Here is a 15,616-nt window from a genome sequence, read left to right as displayed (position 1 = left end):
CCAAAAAAAAAAAAAAAAAAAAAAAAAAAAAAAATGGCATTTCTACTTAATAGAAAGTCTTTTAAATGAACACAGACTGATATACATCTCTAGCTAACAGAAATTATTCAAGGGAAAACAATCTTCAAAACTGGAAATCTATAATTGGCTTTCTATTCTGATTAGATTTGAAGTTAGTAACGGCCTCTTTGACACTGGAGTGAGACAGTCATGGACCTGTACTTCATTTGCCAGTTCTAACCCAGATACCATGAAAGGCACAAGGACCACTTCAGCAATGACCTTGAAATACTGTCACAGTTACACAGTGTAACACTCCCAGTCTTCCTCGAGGGAATCTGAACCCATTTTCCAGGATGAATTTCTTTGGGGGAAAGGAAAAATCAAAAACTTTTCAGGGATTGCTTGACACTGACTCTGAACCAAAGTTAATTCCTTGGAACCAGAAACACTGCTCTGGCCCACCAGTAAAAGTAGGGGCTATTGGTAGTGATATAACAAATTGAGATTTTGTCTTGGTCAATTTTATAGTGTTCCTGATAGGTCACATAAGTTACTCTGTGGTTTTTATCCAGTTCTTAGATGCACAATATGAACAAATAAATTTCTACAACTGTCATAATTCCCACATTAGTTCCATGATAAATGAAGTGTGGACTATGGGGATGAAAAACGCTAAGCTCTAGTCCCTGGAACTCCCTCTTCCTACCAAAACAGTATACCAAAACTAATACCACATCCTGGAAGAACTGCAGAGAGTAATGTCACAATCAAAGACCTAAAAGATGCAAGGGTAGATATTACATCCACATTCTCGGTCAAACGCCTGTTTGGCCAGAGCAAAAGAAATACATATCCTGAAGAATTAAAGTAGGTTTTTAGAAACTTCTTCCAGTTGCATCTGTATTCCAGATGTGGTTTCTTTACAGGAGCAAATTAATACCTCTAATAGTACTTGGTATTCTTCTATTAATCTTGAGTATGCTGTCTTTTTTGTGTTTTTTCATTAATCTTAGAGCAGAGCTATGTTACTGCCCCACATCTATCATGATCTAGTTGTTACAGACATTGATTACCTTTCCATTACTCAAAGTCTCACTCTGATCCACTGTATCGATGACCTCATGCTGAATGGGCTTGGTGAGCAAGAAAAATAAAATACCTTAGAAACCTTGTTACTATTTATGTGTGCCAGAGGGTAGGCAATATAATCTCCCAAGATTTAAGGGTTTATCACCTCAGCTAAATTTATAACAGTCTAGTGGTCCACATCATATTGAGATTACATGACAATTAAAGGCAAATATGTTGCAATTTGTACCCTCTAAAAATAAAAAAGGGAAATGACACTTGGTGAGTTGTTTTGAATTCTAGAAGCAACTTGTACCACACATGTGAGTGTGTGCTCTAGTTAATTTACTGAGCTACTTTATAGGAGAAAGAAATTGCATTAATGGAAGTCTACACTGCCACAAACGATCCTCTGTCACTTGGTCATGTGGTCTTGCAAATCCAGTCGTACTTGAAATGTTTATGACTGATAGAGATGATGTATGAGACGTCTAGATTCTCCAATATGAAAATTAACATGTACTTTCTTAGAGTTTTGGAATTATGCCCTCTTCACTCTTTTCTTTTTGATAACAGTCCCCAAAAATAATTGGAATCCTTCACCAACAAACATCATGGTATTGTGCATCCCGAGATGCTCATCACATTGTCTGACCCACCAAATCATAAAGTTGGGCATGCAAAAACGTATATAAATATCATGTGAGAGTAATTAAGATAACTTTAGAACAGATTCTAGAGTCACAAGTAGTTTGCATGAGATATGGCTCAAATTTCACTCACTCACTTCTGCTTCCCCATCCCCCCACCTATAGCCATGTGGGTGATTACCTTTCTCCAGTGGACAAAGACAATAAGTGGAAAGACAATACTTGGAGTAGTTTTCAGATAATTCCACAGGGTGTTTTGGCAACATTCAAGAGATGATTGCTGAAGAAGTATAACTTCTCAGTAGGGAAGGAATGTATTCCCAGTGAAAAGGAATTAAGGCATTGCATCTGGTTATTCATTTTGCTTGGAGGAGAAGTGCTCAGAGATGTGGATCTATGCTGATTTGTGAGCAGTTGATAGTAGTTTGGCTGATTGGTCAGGGACTTGAAGGAGAATAATTGAAAAATTGGAGATCTGGGTTAAAAATATGCACATGGTCTCTGGAAAAATAGGGTATAATTACATCCATGTCTCATGTAAACATTCACCAGAAGAAATCCATTGCCAAGGAAGTTTTTAATAATCAGATGGACAAAAATAACATCTTCTGTGGATATCAGTCAGTTTCTTCCTCCACCATCCAGTTCTTGAATAACTGGCTTATGAATAAGCTGTCATTGTAGCAAAGGTTAATGTTATACGTGATCACACCAGTATGTTCTTATTCTCACCAAGGATATCCTGGCTGCAACTATTAGGGAGTTTAACAAGTAAACAAAAAAACAAAAACTGCCAGTAGTAAAGATCAGTGCTGAACTTTTTATATGACAAAATTTTCCAAGGGATAGTAGCTAGCTAGTGCACTTGGAGAATAGAGTCCTATAAAGAATTCGGTCAGTTATAGCATGGCTAGACTGTGGTTTTATGTTAATTTTAATTTGATAGGAAAGTGCAATACTAAAAGACACCCCAGAGAATGTCCTGTCCACATACAAGTAGGATAATATTTGTGTAAACATTTCGGGACCCAATAGAGGCAGGGCCTATTGATTCAGACCCTTCTGGGTACCCCTCTAGGTAAATAATAATGATAAACTCAGATGCTGAGAGCAATGAGAACATGGAATGGATGGTGAAAAGAGGAAAATATAAATCTAAACACAATCACATATTGCAGAGTCTAGTACTATAATAGCCATGAATATTTTCTTGCTTACCTGACAAGTATGTATTTGTAAATAATCAAATGATTTTTCCCTTCCTTATTACCCTCCTACCTAATATCGAGTTGAAGTAATAGTGGGTAAACTGTATATGTTAAAATATGAAGAGGGACGTGATTTCGAACTCAGAGATCAATAAAGATGCATTTGGGGAAAAAGAAGGTAGGTCTTTTGTTTTACTAAGAATAGTTGAATCATATTAGGAATAGTGCTGCCTTTTCTTAAAAGATTAGATATGATTAAAAGGGGGTGTGCCTGGATGCTAAATTGGCAGAGGATGGACTGTTTTGGATTGCATGGTTTAAGTAACATCTCCTCTCTGTCACAGAGGAGGAGATAGGAACGATATGTACCAAAATCCCCTTCTCTCTATGGTTTCCAGTTTGACATTTTTAATAAGCATCATTCCTATATGTGTCTACACTAATATATTTGATATTTGACAAATACACTTGAATATATATGCAAGTATTTTATTAAATCATGCATATCATAAAATACATACTGTTTATAGTTTTTCAGATGTCTATAAGTGCTATTTTTGAAAGGTATCTCATGTAGTCCTTTCTTCATCTTGACAGTATTGTATGTCTGTCTTTCTTGAGGTATGTATATCTAGTTTGTAGCTTCCTAATACTGCATAGTCGTCTATGTTATATATCCACCATATATCGCTTCCCTTTTCTTCTATTGATGGGACTTAGATCTATGTTCTAAGTTACTGCTATTGCAAATAATTCCTTAATAAACATTCTCACACATCTTACATGGAAAAATATAAAAATATTTCTCTAGAACATTAACAAAAATTACTGTGTCGTATGGCATAACTCAAACTGCATTCTGCCTTTCTTCTCTTATATTTCTCCTCTGCAGAGTCTGAAAGCTACAGACTATGCTTCCCAGAATCTTGGGCAGTTAGAGTCTTAGATATGCATTAAGTTCTGCCAGTTACAAACACTCAGGTGAGATTTGGAAGGTGTGACTAAGCCAGAGGGCAACTTGTGCCTCTTTTGTCTGTTTTCTGTTGACACACTATGTAGGTTGTTTTTTCTTTGGGGCTCTACTTTATCAAGAAAAAAAAAAAGAAATAAGCTAGACATTGTCTAATATTCTAGTGCTTCTAAATTTTTTTCTGGTTATTGTGAATGTGAAAGTGGATTTTTTTACAGTGTATAGAGACTTTGTACTATGAGTTTGGAATCAAACTGGGCATTTCTAAAGTCCTATAGTATAGCATTGCCTTGAAAAAACAGGGCCTGTCTGGTTGTAGATTTAGAAATCTCATTTGTCAACATTTGTGTAATGGTAGATTAATCACTTGGGGGAAAAGTTATATTAAACAAGCTCTCAGAAACTAATACATTAAAATCAGAATGCCAGTGCATTAAAGTAGGTCATATAACATGATACTTAGGCTCACAATCACTCCCTCTAGCCAAAGTTGTATGGGAAGTGAAATTAAAATCAGAATATTGTTTCATAATAGAAAATCATAACAAGGATTGGAGGTAAGTTGTACAATCTTTATGATTAATGCCATCAAGCCATGAACATTGGTTGTATCCATCTCCTTTACACTGATAGAGCTCCTATATAGCCTAGAGACATATTTTCACAAGTCTGGTCACTTTCTACCCTGGTCAGTGATGGACGCACAACCAATTTTTTTCTGATTAGAATGCTAGACTTTTATAAATCATGTGCAAATCTTCTTACTTTGATAATGTGTTCTATCTTGTAAAATAATAACTTTCATATACATACTAAGACATCAGATTTTTTTAGTTAAAATCATGATTCAAACAGAATCTTTATGACTCAAAAGAGCCTAAAGAGTATAGTCAGTTTCCCTTAATTGATATTGGGTGTTCATTCTTGTTATATGCTTGGAAATGTGCCAGTAAAGTGTAGGTGTTTAAATAATATTTGTTCAATGACTGAACTTATGGTACCCCCCCCATTTTTTTTTAACCAGATTACTGACTTTATCACTAACATATTGATATAAGCTAGTTTCATTCTTGAAGAGTAGTTTTAACTTTAGATGTCTGGATAATTTCTAGTAGCTCCATGTGCCATATTAAAATGAGATTTTACTTTGGTAATATATAAGGCAATAGAATTAAAATAAATGGTGTGCAACATTATTAAAAATAAAATTTATTAACACTTTATAGTTTTAAGACTAATTATGCATATATAAAATGACTTGACACATTATATTTACATAGCTAAATTAGCTCAGGTAATATAATATTAAATTATTTTAATGCATCTCTTCTAACATTTAATACCATTTATATAAATGATTTTTCTAAAATTCTAGAATAGATATTTAATCCACAGCATTGAATGGAATTGTAAATAAAATAAGACCCTTAAAGGCCTTAAGAGCTAAACAGGTAATGATGCTCCATTTTTCTTCTCTCATCTCTGTATTAGAAAATATAAAACTTTCTTATATGTATGCTGAAATTAAGATTGCTACCTTATACATATTGTATTTGGAACAATATAGATAATGTATCAAAGCTGAATTTCTCTGTTTTGCATTCCCATGTTTTACTGATGCCAGAAGCATGCATTTAATACCCCTAAATGGTACTTCAGTAAGGGATTCTGAGTACTTTATTGAGTGACTCTCCATTTATGGGGGAAAAAAGTTGGCTCTATTAAGTATTTCCACATGTTCTGATTTTGTGACATTTCTCATGAAAAGCTGTTATACCCTCTCCTTCTTTCCATGTCCCTTTATGGTTGCAGTGTGTGTGTGTGTGTGTGCGCGTGCACGCATACGCGTGCCTGTTGGTTTCTTCCTCTTTTTTTATTAAGAAGTTTCAATTTGCCTCTCTTTATATAATCTCATTTTTGAGTACTCTCCATGGTACAAGCATCTATCAAAGACTTTTAAATGCCTCATTTTTCTGAAATAAAGTCTATCAGACTTTCTGGGGGCAGCATTTTTAGTTCATTATCTTTTTAAATATTTGATCTTTCACAGCTTATAGATATCATCTACTGGATGTTTTATACCAGCTGATCAATTAAGATAAAGTGATAGCATACTAGGACAGATAAGCGTATATTCAGTCTTTAGAATTTGTATGCTACCAGTATCAGGTAAGAAAAAAAATTGTATTGTCTAACACTACATTACCTACATTCATACAATTAAGTCAAGATAATCATTTACATATTTTTGCATGTCTTTATTCTAGAAAAAATGTGACATTTCTTAAGAAGTTGTTGGTGGAGTCTATTTGCCCTGCCATAAATAAATAAATAAATAAATAAATAAATAAATAACTACTTGCCAAGAAAACAAGATAAGAAATCATGTTGGTGTTAGAAATTCACAGTAGCAAAAATATCAGGTGAAATGGATTGAATGATGATTTTAATTCTGGCTTTATTGCCTTCATTCATTCCTTTCCACCTTTAACAAATTACCTAAATTAAACCTCTCAGAATAAATTCATTAGGATTAGCAACAATAGTTCTAGTGGTTATATTGGGTTATAATGAAATGTACATGATTTCTAAGAAAATAATATTTTTAGATATTTCATGATTCATTATTTAATGTTATTATATAATTGAACAGTTTTTCCTCAATAAGTAATAATGTTTTAGATCAGTTGCTCTCCATGGAAAATGCCTTTTATAATTAATAAATTTTAAAAGTGGTTTTCAGAGTCTCATCTTTCTCTGTCTTCCATCTACACATTTATTGAAAAGAGGTAAGATATGTGTAATGCAAATTAACTTCACACTACACTAGAGCTGTTAAGCCAGGTATTCTAATTCTTTTCCAATTCAAATGCTTTCTAAAGCTTAAAGTTATTACTGGTAATGAGTAATTTAATTAATTTAATTAAACTATATTTAATTCAGTTACATGAAGACATTCCAGGAGACTTTGAAAATACATATGATAATATCCATGGATTTAAGAAAAATACTGTGTTGCAAATATGCTTCATTATATTGTAGAATCACTGAAGGATAATGATTCTTGAATCCGGAATGAAATTTTCTAAAAGATGAAGATTAAAAACAAATCATAAAACAAACAATGAAGGGTAAAATTAACATATAAAATATGATTTTAGATTGAGCAAGAAAACCTGGATGACACTTAAAGCTCACTGCAAAACAGTATCAATAAAGCACAAGAGAAACATTTTTTTCTCCAAATGAATCAATTAAAAGTCAGAAAAAAATCTAAAACAAAAACTTAAGGAAGTCAGTGTCTGCCTCCTTTCTTCTAATTTCGTCGCTATGAATTATGCATGGTGGAAACAATACCATGTGAAAGTTTCTATTAGGTTCTACTATGTAGTGTTTTTTTAACACACATTATTACCAAAGCTTATCCATATGCATGGAGACAAAAATTTATAATGGCTTTTCATTCTTAACTAAAGCTTAGACATTGAATTTCTCAGAGGCAGGGAACACTGGAGCCACTTATGAATAGTGTGCTGTGCGGTGGCTATGGGGGCCAAAGCACAGAGTGTAGGCAGCCCATTCTCCAGACATCGAGCTGCTTGGTTCCACTCCATCTACTAAAGGCATTTTATACCCAAAGGCTTTGGGGGCACTCTCTTGATGAGTTCACAGAGTGAACAATCAAAGCCTTCACTATGTGTTTTAAAAGCAGAATCTCCTTTTCCAAACTTTCCCATGTCTATTCACTTCCTGTTCTTATTGATTTTTGGACATTTTTTCCCACCCCTTGTACAATTATTTAGTGTCTGCCCTGCATTTTCATGTATTTACTTTGTTCCCTCATATGCTACACTATGCATTCCTCTTTTTTTTTCTGTTATTCAAGTATCCTGTTCTCACCAAATTGTATTTTTCATCTTACTTTCTTTGTTTTCCTTATTCTATGTCTTCTCATTCCTCTTTATTTTTACAATAAAGTTCTTATCTTATTTTCCAAATCTATTGAGCAAAATATACTCTTTGTTCATTGTGTCTTTAAAACAGTGCTAACAATTACTTTCTTCAAATAAAATGATAAAAAAGATACCTGCTCCTCTATGGTCTCTGATAGCAAAGTGGATTTAGGAAGATCATAAACTAGAGAAGTGAAATAGCAGAGGAAAAAAGTGCTTAGTAGAAAAAAAATGAACAGACACAAGATGGAAATAGGACAATTCTGGGCAATATTCCAGAGGTAATGATGGGTAGATATAGAAATGTACATGGGAGGGGAGACTAGAGGTCAGAATGAAAATCGAGTTCAAGTTTTCTGACCTTGGGTGCAAAATGAATGACTGTATAAGGAAACAGGTACAAACAAGAGAAACAGTTTAGGGAACAAAGGCAAATTTATTTAGATATTTAAACATGAAGATCAAAATTATTAAACTAAGGAAATTTCCAAAGAATGGAAATTTAATACATTAGAAACAAAATAATATTATCATCCAGCATTCTGTGGTTATAAAATAAAAATTAGGATAAGAGGAAAATAATTTGTTTATGGAAATACAACTATCTCTGGATCGTTTGCAAGAAGTGCTTAATTATAGAATCTATTCCACTATGATATAACCTCAGGTCACTATCTAATCATAAAAATGGCTTTGTATTACACAATCATTGTAAATCACAGGCAAAGAGAAAATGGAGATTGATTCTTCAGGCCCTGAAAAGATACTGAGATTCTCTAACACTTAAAGGAAACAGGAAGATCATTGATACCAACACAGACAATAGGTCATTGACACTTCTGTATAGAAAACAGAATAACCACTCAAAATTACACTTTACTCTAATGACACCATTCATATATTGGAAAACAAATATAAATTTCTTAAATTTGACTCATAAAGGCTCATGCTTAGGGAGATGTGCTAGTCACCACAGGAAATTAAATTTTCATTGGAGACCTATGGCATACTGTTCTCTTTTATCCTAATTAGTACTTTTCTATTAAATTAGATAAAAATCACTCCTGGGTCCATATAATTGATGTTTCTATCATAAAATGTAGAATTTTCTAACTTAAGCTGCCTAGTTTTACATTTCTTCAACTTTTTTTCAGATTTTAATAATTACATGTAGGAACTTTCTGGAAACAATCCACATGTGCAATGACAATTTCACACACACATGCACAGGTTGGATTCAATATTCTAGAATAATGAGTATCATGTGACTCTTCAAGACCTTCAAATAATTTTGTCCTACAGATAATATGTCAGAATAGAAATTCATAGAGAAAATGCAAGGACAATATTACCTTTTCAAGAATTATTGAAGAAGCTAGTCCTTTATTCTTTTATGTTCCAGGTATAGTGCTTAAGATAAAAGTACAGAGAAGAACACATGAACAGCCCTGACTTACAGGAATCTTACAGTTTTAGAAGGAGACAGTTACATAAATAAATAATTTAGATTCAATATAAAAAAAATGATAGAATAGCAACATAGACAACATGCTCTAACAACAGAGAGGCCAGCTAACTCTGGTGACTCAGGGAAGTCATCATAAAGAAAAGTAGGTTTACTGTGTTTTTTATGTAAACAGTTTATTGAGATATAGTTAACATGCTAACAATTAATCCATTTAAAGTTTTTCCTATGTTCACAGAGTTATGAAATCATCACCAGAATACAATTTTAGAAAGTTTTCATCATGCCATGGTAAAATACTATACACATTAGGAGTCATTCTCCACCCGCCCCACCTCCTCACCCTAAGCAAACACATATATACTTTCTGCCACTATACATTCACCTATTTTGGCCATTTCATATAAATGGAAATGTGAACAAATAGTCTTTTATTTTTTCTTTCATTTATAACATTTTTGAGGTTCATACATGTTATACCATGTATTAATGCTTCCCTTTTCATAGCCAAGTAATATTACATTGCATAAATATATCACATTTTATTAATTTATCAGTTGATGGAGATTTGGGTTTTTCTCTCTGTTTGACTATTAAGAATAATGCTGGGGGGACCTTCAAGATGGCGGAGGAGTAATATGTGGAGATCACTTTCCTCCCCACAAATACATCAAAAATACATCTGCATGAGGAACATCTCCTACAAAACACTTACTGAACGCTGAAAAAAGACCTCAGACTTCCCAAAAGGCAAGAAAATCCCCATGTACCTGGGTATGGCAAAAGAAAAAAGAAAAAACAGAGACCAAAGAATATAGATAGGACCTGTACCTCTGGGAGGGAGCTGTGAAGGAGGAAAAGTTTCCACACATCAGGAAGCCCCTTCACTGGTGGAGACGGGGGTGTTGGGCAGGGGGGAAGCTTCAGAGCCATGGAGGAGAGCGCAGCAACAGGGGTGCAGAGGGCAAATCAGAGAGATTCCTGCACAGAGGATCAGTGCCGACCAGCACGCACCAGCCTGAGAGGCTTGTCGGCTTACCTGCCAGGGCAAGTGGGAATGTGAACAAATAGTCTTTTATTTTTTCTTTCATTTATAACATTTTTGAGGTTCATACATGTTATACCATGTATTAATGCTTCCCTTTTCATAGCCAAGTAATATTACATTGCATAAATATATCACATTTTATTAATTTATCAGTTGATGGAGATTTGGGTTTTTCTCTCTGTTTGACTATTAAGAATAATGCTGGGGGGACCTTCAAGATGGCGGAGGAGTAATATGTGGAGATCACTTTCCTCCCCACAAATACATCAAAAATACATCTGCATGAGGAACATCTCCTACAAAACACTTACTGAACGCTGAAAAAAGACCTCAGACTTCCCAAAAGGCAAGAAAATCCCCATGTACCTGGGTATGGCAAAAGAAAAAAGAAAAAACAGAGACCAAAGAATATAGATAGGACCTGTACCTCTGGGAGGGAGCTGTGAAGGAGGAAAAGTTTCCACACATCAGGAAGCCCCTTCACTGGTGGAGACGGGGGTGTTGGGCAGGGGGGAAGCTTCAGAGCCATGGAGGAGAGCGCAGCAACAGGGGTGCAGAGGGCAAATCAGAGAGATTCCTGCACAGAGGATCAGTGCCGACCAGCACGCACCAGCCTGAGAGGCTTGTCGGCTTACCTGCCAGGGCAAGTGGGGGCTGGGAGCTGAGGCTTGGGCCTCAGAGGTCAGATCCCAGGGAGAGGACTGGGGTTGGCTGCATGAACACAGACTAAAAGGGCCTAGTGCACCACAGCTAGCCAGGAGGGAGTCTGGGAAAAAGTCTAGGCCTGCTTAAGAGGCAAGAGACCAGTGTTTCGGGGGCATGAGGAGAGGGCATTCCTTCCTTGTCTGCCCACAGAAGGCAGATCACTGCCTAAATGAGCTCCAGAGGTGAGCACAAGCCATGGCTATCAGCTCAGACCCCAGAGATGGGCATGAAATGCTAATGCTGCTGATGCAGCCACAAAGAATCCTGTGTGCAATCACAGGTCACTATCCACATGCTGCTGGCCCAGGTGCCTGTGCAGCCTGCAACTGCCAGGGCCCTGTGATCCAGGGGCACCTTCCCTGGGAGAACATATGGTGCACCTCAGGCTGTTGCAACATCGTGCTGGCCTCTGCCACTGCAGGCTTGCCCCGCATTCCAATTATAACTATCTTACCCCTCTCTACCCCTGGCATGAGTGAGCAAGTGCCCCCTAGTCAACTGCTGCTTTAACTCCCTCCTGTCTGGGTGAGGATCAGATGACTGAAGGTGACCTACACACAGAGGTAGGGCCAAAACCAAAGCTGAACACCAGGAGCTTTGTGAAAAAAGAAAAGAAAGGGAAACTTCTCCCAGCAGCCTCAGAAGCAGTGGATTGAATCCCCACAAGCAACTTGATGTACCCTGCATCTGTGGAATACCTGAATAGACAATGAATCATCCCAAAATTGAGGCAGTAGAATTTGGGAGCAACTCTAGACTTGGGGTTTGCTCTCTTCAACTGACATGTTTCTGATTTTTATGTTTATGTTAGTATAGTTTTTAGTGATTGTTATCATTGATGGATTTGTTTATTGCTTTGGTTGCTCTCTTCTATTTTTTTATTATTATTACCTTAAAATTTTTTTTATTTTAATAATTTTATTTATTTATTTATTTCATTTTTTCTCCTTTTTCTTCTGAGCTCTGTGGCTGACAGGGTCTTGGTCCTTCGGCCGGGTGTCAGGTCTATGCCTCTGAGGTGAGAGAGCCAAGTTCAGGACACTGGTCCATGGGAAGACCTCCTGGCCCCGCAAACTATCAATTGACAAGAGATCTCTCAGAGATCTCTGTCTCAACGCTAAGAGCCAGCTCCACACAATGGCGAGCAAGCTCCAGTGCTAGATGTCCTGTGCCAAACAACTAGCAACACAGGAACACAACCCCACTTATTAGCAGAGAGGCTGCCTAAAATCATACTAAGTACACAGTTCACCCAAAAATGCACCACCAGACATGGCCCTGCCACCAGAAAGACAAGATCCAGTCCCACCCACCAGAACACAGGCACCAGTCCCCTCCACCAGGAAATCTACACAAGCCACTAAACCAACCTTATCCACTGGGGGCAGACACCAAAAACTATGGGAACTACGAACCTGAAGCCTGTGAAAAGGAGACTCCAAACACAGTAAGTTAAGGAAAATGAGAAGACAGAGAAATATGCAGTAGATGAAGGAGCAAGGTAAAAACCCACCAGACCAAACAAATGAAAAGGAAATAGGCAGTCTACCTGAAAAGAATTCAGAGGAATGATAGTAAAGATGATCTAAAATCTTGGAAATAGAATGGAGAAAATACAAGAAATGCTTACTAAGGATCTAGAAGAACTAAAGAGCAAACAAACAGTGATGAACAACGCCATAAATGAAATTAAAACCTCTCTAGACGGAATCAATAGAATAACTGAGGCAGAAGAATGGATAAGTGACCTGGAAGATAAAATACTGGAAATAACTGCCACAGAGCAGAATAAAGAAAAAAAGAATGAAAAGAATTGAGGAGAGTCTCAGAGACCACTGGGACAACATTAATCGCACCAACATTCGTATTATAGGGGTCCCAGAAGAAGAAGAGAAAAAGGGTCTGAGAAAATATTTGATGAGATTATATTTGAAAACTTCCCTAACATGGGAAAAGAAATAGTCAAGTCCAGGAAGCACAGAGAGTCCCATACAGGATAAATCTAAGGAGAAACATGCCAAGACATATAAATATAACTATCAAAAATTAAATACAAAGAGAAAATATTAAAAGAGCAAGGGAAAAGCAACAAATAACATACAAGGGAATCCCCATAAGGTTAACAGCCGATCTTTCAGCAGAAACCCTGCAAGCCAGATGGGAATGGCAGGACATATTTAAAGTGATGAAAGGGAAAAACCTACAACCAAGACTACTCCACCTGGCAAGGTTCTCGTTCAGAGTCGATGGAGAAATTAAAACCTTTACAGACAAGCAAAAGCTGAGAGAGTTCAGCACCAGCAAACCAGCTTTACAACAAATGCTAAAGGAACTTCACTAGGCAGGAAATACAAGAGAAGGAAAAGACCTACAGAAACGAACTCAAAACAATTAAGAACATGTTAATAGGAACATATGTATTGATAATTACCTTAAATGTAAATGGATTAAATGCTCCAACCAAAAGACATAGACTGGCTGAATGGATACAAAAACAAGACATGTATATATGCTATCTACAAGACACCCATTTCAGATCAAAGAACACATACAGACTGAAAGTGAGGGGTTGGAAAAAGATATTCCATGCAAATGGAAATCAAAAGAAAGCTGGAGTTGCAATTCTCATATCAGACAAAATAGACTTTAAAATAAAGACTATTACAAGAGACATAGAAGGACACTACATAATGATGAAGAGATCGATCCAAGAAAAAGATGTAACAACTGTAAATATTTATGCACCCAACATTGGAGCACCTCAGTATATAAGGCAGATGCTAACAGCCATAAATGGGGAAATTGACAGTAACACAATCATAGTAGGGGACTTTAACACCCCACTGTCACCAATGGACAGATCATCCAAAATGAAAATAAATAAGGAAACACAAGCTTTAAATGACACATTAAACAAGGTGGACTTAATTGATATTTACAGGATATTCCATGCAAGAACAACAGAAAACACTTTCTTCTCAAGTGCTTATGGAACATTGTCCAGGATAGATCATATCTTGGGTCAAAAATCAAGCCTTGATAAATTTAAGAAAATTGAAATTGTATCAAGTATCTTTTCTGACCACAACACTATGAGACTACATATCAATTACAGAGAAAAAAAACTAAAAAATACAAACACATGGAGGCTAAACAATACACTACTAAATAACAAAGAGATCACTGAAGAAATCAAAGAGGAAATCAAAAAATACCTAGAAATAAATGACAATGAAAACATGACAACCCAAAACCTATAGGATGCAGCAAAAGCAGTTCTAAGAGGGAAGATTTTAGACATAAAATCCTACCTCAAGAAAAATCTCAAATAAACAACCTAACCTTATACCTAAAGCAATTAGAGGAAGAAAAACAAACAAAAAACCCCAAAGTTAGCAGAAGGAAAGAATTCATAAAGATCAGATCAGAAATAAATGAAAAAGAAATGGAGAAAACAGTAGCAAAGATCAATAAAACTAAAAGCTAATCCTTTCAGAAGATAAACAAAATTGATAAACTACTAGCCAGACTCATCAAGAAAAAAAGGGGGAAGACTCAAATCAACAGAATTAGTAATGAAAAAGAAGTAGCAACTGATAGTGCAGAAATATAAAGGATGCTGAGAGATTACTACAAGCAACTGTATGCCAATAAAATGGACAATCTGGAAGAAATGGACAAATTCTTAGAAAAGCACAACCTTCCAAGGCTGAACCAGGAAGAAATGGAAAATATAAACAGACCAGTCACAAGCACTGAAATTGAAACTGATTAAAAATCTTCCAACAAAAAAAAGCCCAGGACTAGATGGCTTCACATGTGAATTCTATCAAACATTTAGAGAAGCAATAACACCTACCATTCTAAAACTCTTGCAAAATATAGCAAAGGACGGAACACTCCAAAACTCATTCTACGAGACCAACATCACGCTGATACAAAAACCAGACAAAGATGTCACAGAAAAAGAAAACTACAGGCCAATATGACTGATGAACATAGATGCAAAAATCCTCAACAAACTATTAGCAAACAGAATCCAACAGCACATTAAAAGGACCATACACCATGATCAAGTGGGGTTTATCGTAGGAATGCAAGGATTCTTCAGTATATGCAAATCAGTCAATGTGATATACCATATTAACAAACTGAAGGATAAAAACCGTACGATAATATCAGTAGATGCAGAAAAAGCTTTTGACAAAATTCAACACCCATTTAAGATAAAAACTCTCCAGAAAGTAGGCATAGAGGGAACTAACTTCAACATAATAAAGGCCATATGTGACAAACCCACAGCCAACATCGTTCTCAATGATGAAAAACTGAAACCATTTCCTCTAAGATCAGGAACAAGAGAAGGTTGCCCACTCTCACCACTATTTTTCAAGATAGTTTTAGCAGTTTTAGCCACAGCAATCAAAGAAGAAAAAGGAATACAAATTGGAAAAGAAGTAAAACTGTCACTGTTTGCAGAGAACATGATTCTCTACATTAAAAATGCTAAAGATGCTACAAGAAAACTACTAGAGCTAATTGATGA

This window comes from Lipotes vexillifer, unplaced genomic scaffold, assembly GCF_000442215.2.
Source record: "Lipotes vexillifer unplaced genomic scaffold, Lipotes_vexillifer_v1.1 scaffold742, whole genome shotgun sequence".
In the NCBI taxonomy this organism is placed as follows: domain Eukaryota; kingdom Metazoa; phylum Chordata; class Mammalia; order Artiodactyla; family Lipotidae; genus Lipotes; species Lipotes vexillifer.
This window is presented reverse-complemented; position numbering follows the sequence as displayed.